Here is a 9,772-nt window from a genome sequence, read left to right on the forward strand (position 1 = left end):
GCTGATGCTACCAACTTGCTGCACAGTTCACAATTCTAAATTACAAACTGATCCATTAGAGAAGCTTTTTTATATTAAAATGAGGGTTATTCCTGAAAAAATGGTAGGTGATATTCTAGCAGCAATAATGATAAACAATCAGCTGCTGACACCACTTGTCTCACCATATTCACTCCATCAAATTTCTAGCATGGCAAGCAACAGACGGAGCCCCCAGTGCTGCTCTCCTTGCAGTACAACAACACTTCTGACTAAAATCCAGAGCTATGATCTGTGGATTCTTGGCAAGCATGCTTAAACCACAGTACAAGCGCCTAAGGAGACATAGTAAAGACATATTTCTAGCCTCAAAGAGCTTGCAATTTCAGACTCTCTATCTGGTAAATGACTCTGGGTGAGCAAGTTCTGCACATATACAGAAATAAATTCAGTATCAAGACAAGAGTTGGAATGAGTTCCAAAAGAAAAAAAGAGGGAGAGGGTGGAGACAAAACTACCAGGAAAAATAGAAAAGAGACTAGGTAAGGGTTACAGGACTGGGGGAAGGGGAGGGAAGCTGGGTAACAAAAATAATGAAATACTTTGCTAAATTCAGTTGTACAGCTTGTCAGCAAAATATTATGCCAAGATCACATGCTGTGAAGAAATGGGAAGTATCTAGAAATTAGGGGAGATGGATAAATCAAAACAACCAAATTAGAGGGAGTAGAGGGAAGTGATGTGAAATAAATGGGCATTAATATGAGGATGAGGAGGACTGTGTCACTTGATTAAACACCTGGACTAGGGAAAGACATTCAAAAAGCCTGAGCCTGAATTGATTCAATCTTTGCAGGGTAGTCTAACCTGCCTAGGTTGAACCAGTTCGCAACTGCTCAGACATTCCCTCTGGACTGAGGAAATGCAGACACACGCCTGCAGTGGCTCAGGCTAGAATCCAGTAGGTACTAGAGCAGCCCTCCCTTCCCTTCTACAATGCTGAGCTGAGGAAGGCATGGTCAGGCCCCCCCACAGGGCGCTCCGATTAGGAAGGGGTGTAAACCCCCACCCTGCCTGCACCACCCCGGGCTTTTCCCCGCTCACTGCTCAAGGGGCAGGAGTGTTGCTAGACCCCAGTCCCCCGCTAGCATTCAAGGCAAAGGGACCGTTTATCAGCCCATCAACAAAACAAAAGCCTCTCTCATTAGTTCAAGCTCTTCTTAAAACAGCTTTTTCTCGGTAAGAAACGGAGAGACATTACCAGCTGACCTGCTGATTAACTCCAAAAAGCCCTAAGTGGATGCTGTCCTGTCTGCCTGTCCCTGTAAAATTGGAGACATACACACAGGCACCTCTCAGCAATAGCTAGTAGAGGTGCACGAAGCAAGCCGTGTTCAATTTGGATTCGGCCTGCTTTGGGGGACAGTGATTCAATTAATTGATTCGGATCACTGTCCCAATTCGATTCAGCCGAATCCGAATCTGAAGATTCTCTGCCGATTCAGAGAATCAGCGATTTGGCCAGACACAGCTTTAAATGTTTTTTTTACATGCCTCGAGGTACCAGGCGTGGCTCACGAATGCTGAGTTGGTGGGGCAGATGGAGCGTCCCACAAGAGAATGTCCCTCTCCCCCCGGCACTCGGTGGCAGACCCAGAAGTGGACCAGAAGTGCTTCTGGTCCATTTCCGGGTCCGCCACCAAGCATGCTGGGGACCCCCCATGGTCCCAGAGGTGCTCCATCCGCTCCACCATCTCAGCAGTCACAAGCCACCTGGTACCTAGAGACATGTAGAAAAACCATTTAAAGCTGTGTCTATGTCCGAATCATCGAATCTCTCCGAATCAATTTGGAAGGTTCTGATTCAGAGAGATTAAAGGGTCTCCTGATTCAATTGAGATTTGGAGATTCAGGTGCCGAATCGGGCCGAATCTCCGCCAAATCGAATCAGCGACCAAAGCTTTGCACGGCCCTATTAGCTAGCATACTACATGCCTAGGATCCATGAGGCTGGGGTCCGTGCTATGCGAGACAGGAGTGAGGGAGGGGGGAGTCCCTGCTTGAGCAGTGAGGAGGAGCAGACAGCACAGCCCAAGGCTGCAAAGAATCTGAGAAGCTGCGGGACTGGTTTAAACTTAAACCAGGAAGGGGCATGGGACAGACACTGTATCAAACGGTTCAAGCCAAATCAGTTAAGTCTGACACTACATTCAATCAGGTTTATCTTAAACCAGTTTCAGCCATTTTGAAACTGGTTTATGTGCACTAAACTTATGCTGTTACAGGTTTATACCAGTTTCTGATCACTTAAGCTGGTTTATGTGTAATATCTGTCCCTATCCCTGGTGTTGACAGAGATGGTTTCCCAGAGGGGTTCCTGTTAGTACTGGTAGGCTTGGCATTTTAATCCTGAATGATTTCTCCTTTCTGGATGCTGTAGTGGAACCAATCCTTGGGTTCCATATGGTCTTGGCTGGTTGATAGAGTCAACTTTCTGGCTGTCTCTCTGAAGGTCTATGCATGTGCTGCAGACCATATCTCGTCTCGTCTGTGGAACCTTTGTGGTTGCATTACTTAGGCTCTGAAGCCAGTGCCGTCTCCCGGCAAGTCTTGACTAGAGCTACCTCATCCTTTTGGGGTTCTGCCAAAGTTATGGACCTAGCAACCTTTCACTGTTTTGTTTTGTTTGGGGGGGGGGGGCGAAGACCACCAAATAGTATAATCAAACAACAGACAGACTCTGCAAAACAATTTCTAGAAACATCCACTTCACTTTAAATGCAAGAGATAAGCTAATCTATGGAAAAGGAAGACTTGTGCTCAAGTCTCAGCCTTGTTTTTCTTGCTATTCCAAGAGGCCCTTTTCATTCTGTCAATGTCTGCTCACAGGTTTAAGACTCTCCTTCAAGTCCTCCAGGTCTGGCCTGCTTCCTTGGTGGAAAGGACTCCCTTTTATAAAAATCACAGGACCCTTAGTCAGGTGACCACTCCGAGAGGTTTTAAATTCCATACCAGGCTATATGCTGCTTGGTTATAAGGCTGCCTGTGGGAACAGTGTTCTCTTGGTGATATCTAACTTATGCCTAAGGCTGCTTTCACTGCAACAGAAGACCCTTTAAGCAAAAAGAAAAAACTCCACTCATTGTCAATACGTCCAAAAATCCCAGTCCAAAAGGGAGAGAAAATATAGCATGAAAGACCCAGTACATCTTATAGTCAACATGTCAGTCGGACATCAAAAAGCAATGTAGCTAGCGGGTGACCATGGCAACAATGAAAAAAACCCAGTGCTGACACTGCTGTTAGCTCATCTATGCTTTCTGGTGATCAGTACAAACAATTTCATGAACTACTGTTTCCCTTAAGGTAAAATGCAAAGTACATGTTCAAGTAATGAAAATAGGTGTTTTCTCCTCTTTGATCTTCGCACAAAATGAAAAACCTCCTTTTTCAAACCTCAACCTATTACAGTATATGCATATATGTCTAGGTCTCAGTGGGTGTGTCTATACATGCAGTTTAATGCATAGTAGCGTATTCTACTGTGCATTAAAGTAACATGTAAAACAAAGTGTTAATATGCAGTAGAATAGGCTATTGCGGGTTAAGCCTCACCTAAAAAGCATGCGCTTGCACTACTACATATTAGTGCAGCCTAATGTGCATTTATTTAGTACCACATATTGGAGGTACTAAATTTAATATGCATTAGAAAAAGTGCATTAATGCAGATGTAGACCAACCCAGTGAACTTATTTAAATTGAAGTAATTCAGATATTGTTCAAACCTAGTCACACTCAGACACTATATTTTCCTCAACCACTGTATCATGCTTGCCACATAATGAAAATGAAAATTAAAATTAAAAAAAAGAAGGAAAAAGTCAGGATCTACATTTCACTGTATACTATTTCTCTGCATGATTCCAATATTTTATCTGAATGGCAATTTAATGCAACCTCTTTCTCTCTCTCTCCAGGGAAAAATATATGCACTTATTCCAGGGAGAGGCCAGTGGCAAGAATTTATCTTCCTGGTCTTTAAACCCTATTTGCTGCTCAAATGGCTAGTAGTAGTCCCAAAACCCTGGAGAATAAGATGTACATGTCAACAGCAAAAAAACTATTATTAAACAGCTGAATACTGTTATCAATACATAGCTGAAAGAAATGTAGTCTTCCAACCCAATATTCTTGTAATAGCCCTAAATGTGAAACAGGGCAATTCTTATTCAATTTTTGCAGCAGACCCAGGGGATCCGAGATGAGGGAGAGGGGAATTTTGCATCATATATACCGTACAGTATCTTAATCAACTGCTTAAGAGCAACACTGAGAGCAGGGTAGCTGTTACAAGAGGTGCTGGTGTACTGAGAGACCAAGATTGTTGTAAAGGCATTTTTAATACTACGGGCCGGCCGAACACTAAGCATCTTCCCCCTTCCATCCTCCCCTTCCCCACCCCACACACAAAAGCAGTGCTTCATTGGTCATATTTATGACTAAATACATATAGTCAAGTGAATGTGTGAAATGGCATGTGCCGCTTTTTCAAGAACCTGACTTTTTGTGCAGGAATTACCAACCAACAGCCAACTAATTTTCATTATACCATTAATTCCTCAATTCCTCTATGGACTTTCATTCATTATAAACAATTATAAACATAAACAAGATATACATACTGTAACCTGGGAGGCATCCATGAACTGTAGGCCAAAGTAATCTGTTTCCACAAGGTCCAAGTGATACACAATTTGGTCAAACAAATCCTGCCCTTTGGCATTTTTCTGTAATAAAAAATAATTTTTATTAAAATAAATTTTTTTTTGCATGATTCATTTTAAAAGCTGCCAGCATAACAAACTGTTTAGATGTTAAAGAATTATGTTGAAAGGGCTTTTCTTTCCTTCAATCAGTAAGATATTTTTAGGTGCTTATCTGCATCAAATTTGACAAATCACCAAAGTAGATAATAAATTTACTGTTTTAAATTTAATATCATTGCATTTTTCTCCCAATTTAACTCTAAGATATGTTCTACAATTCAACATAGAGTAAGAAATGAGGAATAATATTACTGCCATTTTTCTAAAATAAAAGAGCCAACATTTTAAACCCCAGGATACTTAATTCTCCATTAAATGTCTGCTTGAGTCATTGTCTGAAGTCTGTTGGCAACTGTCTGATGTCAACTGTAATCAATGCACTGCCACACCACCATTCAGGTTGCAAAATAAATTTTAGACAACTTGACTAGTTAAGAATACTATGAGCAAAGGTACTGGCATTTGATAAGAGTCTTTAAATAATGTTGCTAATTGCTGAACAGCAGTTACAGCCCTTACACATAAAGAAGCCAACCTCTTACTAATTTGGCACCCTGCTCGGCATGTGGGGGTATGGAAACTGAACTACTCTCTGCTGAAGACACTAGTTAGGAAGCTTGCCCTAACCCTGCAGCAGTGCTTCTCAACCTTTTTGGACTCAAGGTACCTCTCCATAAATTTTTGTGAATAGAGCAGCACCCAATTTCAAAAGCTAATTCATATATTTCAGTGCTGACCTCCTTGCAGAGGGGCTGGGCAGTGAGAGTGGAGGAATGCTCAGGCTGGGACAAGCCTGAGCCTGTGCTTATCTGCTTATTCCCTCACACCTTGCTCATCTCCTCCCAGCTCATCATCCTTCAAAGTATCTGGCAGCACCAGGTGCCTTGGTTCCCTGGTTGAGAATCAGTGCCCTAGGTGTGCCTGCATGCTTGTATACTTTTTTCAGTGACTAACACAAGAACGTTAGTTCCTTGTGCTGTTAAGTCCAAGCAGGGCAAGAAAAAATAAATCTTAGTTAGAGGTGCTGGAAATAGTAGGACAAAAACAAAAACAAGCAAAACACACCAATTTGAAATGCCAGATAGTCAAGAGCTTATTTTTCAAATTCTTTTGGAAAGAGTTTTATTACAAAAACAAACAAACAAACCAAACCAACCCAAACAACATATAATTGAGTATGATTCTTCAGTTGAAGCCTCATTTGATTTTGGAGTAAGGGGAAGTACTGTAAGTATAATCTAGTCGATTTCAAAACACAAAGCATTCATGTATTTCTGTGCCCAAAATGGCTCAATTTTGCATTTAAATTACTGCATGAGATTTTCATGAACAAAACTGTAAGAGTATCTCTCTCTCTAGCCATGTATGTGTGTTTTAGCAAATGTTCATTAGTGTGTCTATTAGTATTACTCTGTAAATCTACGAAGGGAACCATTGTCCAGGTCAGCAGTTCCCAATCTATCTTCCATGGCAACCCTACTTTTTAACCTGTGATCATCTTCTGGGTCAGGCCCAGTGAACATCTGTAGGGCCTGTAACCCTACTTGCTAAGTGCTGTAAACCAGCATTTCTCAACCTGTGGGTCGCAAAAATATTTCGAAGGGTCACGAGCTGTGGCAGGGCAGAGGGGCGGCGGGAGAGGGAAGGAGGTGGGAGAGAGCTGTATGGCTGGGCTGGTGGCACCAGGGCCAGTGCCCATGCTCACAGGGGCAGGGGGGCTGGGAGACACTACTCGGGAGACAGGTGGAGCCATGGCCAGGCTGCCTGGCATGGCATGGCAGCCCTGGCCCAGGGCAAGGGGGTGCCACAGGCCTCTCCTCCTCTTCCCTCCAGCTCATGCTGGGCCGGACTCACTCTGCTCCTGCCCACATGAGCCAGTCACAGCAACCACCACGCTCTGGCCCAAGCAGGACGGCAGCAGCTGGGAGCCTCCTCCAGCAGGGCTGGGGGGCAGCAGAGGGGCTGTGAGTCAGGCACCAGCAGAGCCAGGGGAGTGTGAGTTGGGACAGGCCAGGGATCTTTGCCATTGGGTCCTGGTGGGAAAAAGGTTGAGAAACACTGCTGTAAACCACTAGTTTGGAAACTGCTGATCTAGGTCCTTTTCACTGGTTAATAGCAGACATTTTCCCAAATGGATGAATATGGAAGTACACACACTCCCTTCCCCTCTGCCCACCCACCCCACCAGGCAATAATTCCATGCTTCAAAACCCATGAAACCCATCAGTAAAAGTCCCTTGACCTCAGTTCTTATTGCCACCCTATTGGTTTCTAAGCATTTTGCCCAAATGTTATAGATGTAAGTATGTTAAGGGCAAGCCAATGGTATGAGAACATGCTGGGGTTCTGTTGAACTACTGTTCCTTGACTTTTGCAGCTATTAAGTGCAGTAATTATTATGCGAATGGACAGCTGGTACAAGCATTCTGTAGGGTTTCTAGTTCTGTGCAAAACGTTGCTTGCTTTCTGTTTGATCTTAGAGTTTGGATTCATATCCAATAGGCAGAATTGCACAATTTAAGAATACTGTTATCAATAGGATTATACTGATGTATGCACTAATTCCTGCTTTCTTTTGAGTAGCTGATACAAGAAAGTCAGACCTCAAAGTCTCTTGCAACTGATCTGAAAGAAAGCAAGGAATAGCACTAGCAACAGATGCTACTCAACCCTAGGTTTAGGCTGCATGCCTGGAAGTGCATGCATCTGATTGATCTTTAGCTTACAACAGGCATTGTGTAAAGACCTCTGAATGCATCTATCACTATGAATTAATCAAACCACATTAAAGAGTCAGAATCCTAAACACATTAGACATTGCATGTCAGTCCAAATCTTGGAAAAATTCACTGATTTCAGCTGGATCAGAATCTGACCTTCAATTCAAGTGTTCATTTTGATTTTCCACATGTAAAAGCAAACACCAGTCACCTGGTAAAATGCCTATTTCAAGGCTGCAAGCTGTTATCTTACACTACCTAGAAACTGCCTTGTTATTATAACCATAAACAATAGAATGAAGAATGTCACCTTCACTAGCCTCCTTGAAGAGGTCAAACAGCTCTGGTGTAGGTGGCAAGTTCTAGTCAAGTTCCAGCTAAGGTAACTGACAAATTGAAAGCACTGCAATTCAAACTTCTCAGTGTTTCCAGGAACATCCATCTGATCTCCATTAAAAGATGTACAGCTGCTTTTTAACATAAGCAAGAAAATGGCATCTTGGGACATTTCTTTTTTCCAGGGGCACAAGATGAGTAACGGGAAGGCATTCTTTATTAATCACAAAGTCTGACAAGCTTATTGCTAATATCTAAAAAGAAGATCACCTACTAAAATGATGTTGCTAAGAGACAGTACAGTACAGAATTTGTTTTGCTGCTTAAGAACTGTAATATTAGATGTATGTTACAGAATATAGACTGTAGCCAAATAAACTAAGACAATGTATTCTGGAAGGAGCTTTTGAAATACACAGTAATGCTTGTGCAAGGTACCAGGGTACAGCTCAGCTGAATGGAATATTTTCTTCACCTTAATGTGGGTAAGCATTAGGAGATCACACCAACCAGCTGAAATGACTGCCCAGTGTTTTATGACCATTCAAGGTTCAGTAGCATGTTTATGCATAAACTGCCAAAAAGCTTGCCCATCATGCCATGCTCACCAGTCACACTAGCCTGATATTATACAGCTTCCAACACAAGCTGGGCTAGGAGCATACTACCTTGTGGGCACCTCTATACCAGATGTTTGCTGAGGAATAGACTAATTGGCTCCACAGTAAATGTCTCAGCATCTACATGCCCAGTGCTACTAGGATGGAGTAAAATTAATAAATTCTACTGCAGCATATATGTAGACGCTGACATGGCTGGCTGGGACACAAGAGTGCTTCAGCGCAGGGGCTGCCTGATGGCTAGCCCTGCAATGGAGCACCTCGTGACCCAGCCAGCCCCTCCACAGCATGAGGAGCCAGGTTGGAGCAGCCCCAGGCTGGCAGGCTGACCCCCCAGACCCCCTGTCAGCAAGGGATGCTCCAACTCAGCTCAACATACTGCAGTCCCAGGTGCATGTTCAAACGGTGCGCCCAGAAGCAATAAACTCCAGTGGATTAAGGACAGGAGTTTATTGCTTTGAATGTATTGCACATGTAGATAAGCCCTATCAATAAAAATACAAAGGTGAAGCAAGTTAGGTGACAGAGCCTATTCTTCCAGATGACACAATTGTTATAAAAATATAAAATGCAATATGTAGCTTCCAGTAGTTTACAGCCTTTTAGCTGCCAGTAAATTCTACATCCTAATGACTTGCACCTTCAAGTGACCAAAATGTTTTGATCCAACTGCTATACTAGATAGTTTTTTCAAGTAGTTCTGAGAAAAGCAGAAGCCTTCATTTAGGCATTACAGAAAATAGGGTGATGGAAGAGTGTAACTCCCCCTTCCTCTGCTAACAGCACACTGTGTTGCTCCCCCTTATGCAGCTTCACCACCTGGTAGTCTGGAAACTGAGAAGAGGGGGCAGCAGAAGGGCTGGAGGCAAAGGTGTAAAATAGATAGGAATCTTCCCCCACAGATTTATGTGCCTGTAAAAATCATCTTAAATGAAATATTGCCCATTTTTCTCAAAAAAGTCACTAAAAAACATAGTTTTGAAAGTCTAAATGCATGAAAATTGCCACTTACTTACTAAAAACCTTTGGCTTTTTAATAAAATGTTTTAAGAGAGTATTCAGTTAAAATGTTCAGTCTAAAATGTCACTGCAAATTAACTGGAAAATGGGCTCGTTAGGAATGCTGTGAAATGGAAACAACTTTGAAATGTTATAATTTTTCTTATGGAAACTTTTCACTGTTTTTCACCTAGCTGTATTGTACTGCTGTGCTTCTGGGGCTCCAAGCCTTCTTGCCAACAGGTAAAAGACGATCATGATAACCTTCCTCCTCCAATGGAGAAGAAAC

At 42.7% G+C, this 9,772-nt stretch overlaps 1 protein-coding gene across 1 annotated transcript in view; it reads right to left on the reverse strand.

The window, feature by feature from the left end:
* The window catches only part of EPB41L4B (erythrocyte membrane protein band 4.1 like 4B), a 223,020-nt gene extending 218,250 nt beyond the window's left edge, over positions 1-4,770 (reverse strand). The window contains exon 1 of the mRNA XM_025216298.1: positions 4,665-4,770. The gene's annotated coding sequence lies outside the window, so the exon portion shown is untranslated. The remainder of the gene's footprint in view (positions 1-4,664) is intronic.
* Positions 4,771-9,772: the final 5,002 nt, after the last annotated feature.

The sequence above is a fragment of the Alligator sinensis genome, unplaced genomic scaffold (genome assembly GCF_000455745.1).
Source record: "Alligator sinensis unplaced genomic scaffold, ASM45574v1 scaffold790_1, whole genome shotgun sequence".
Classification (NCBI taxonomy): Eukaryota; Metazoa; Chordata; order Crocodylia; family Alligatoridae; genus Alligator; species Alligator sinensis.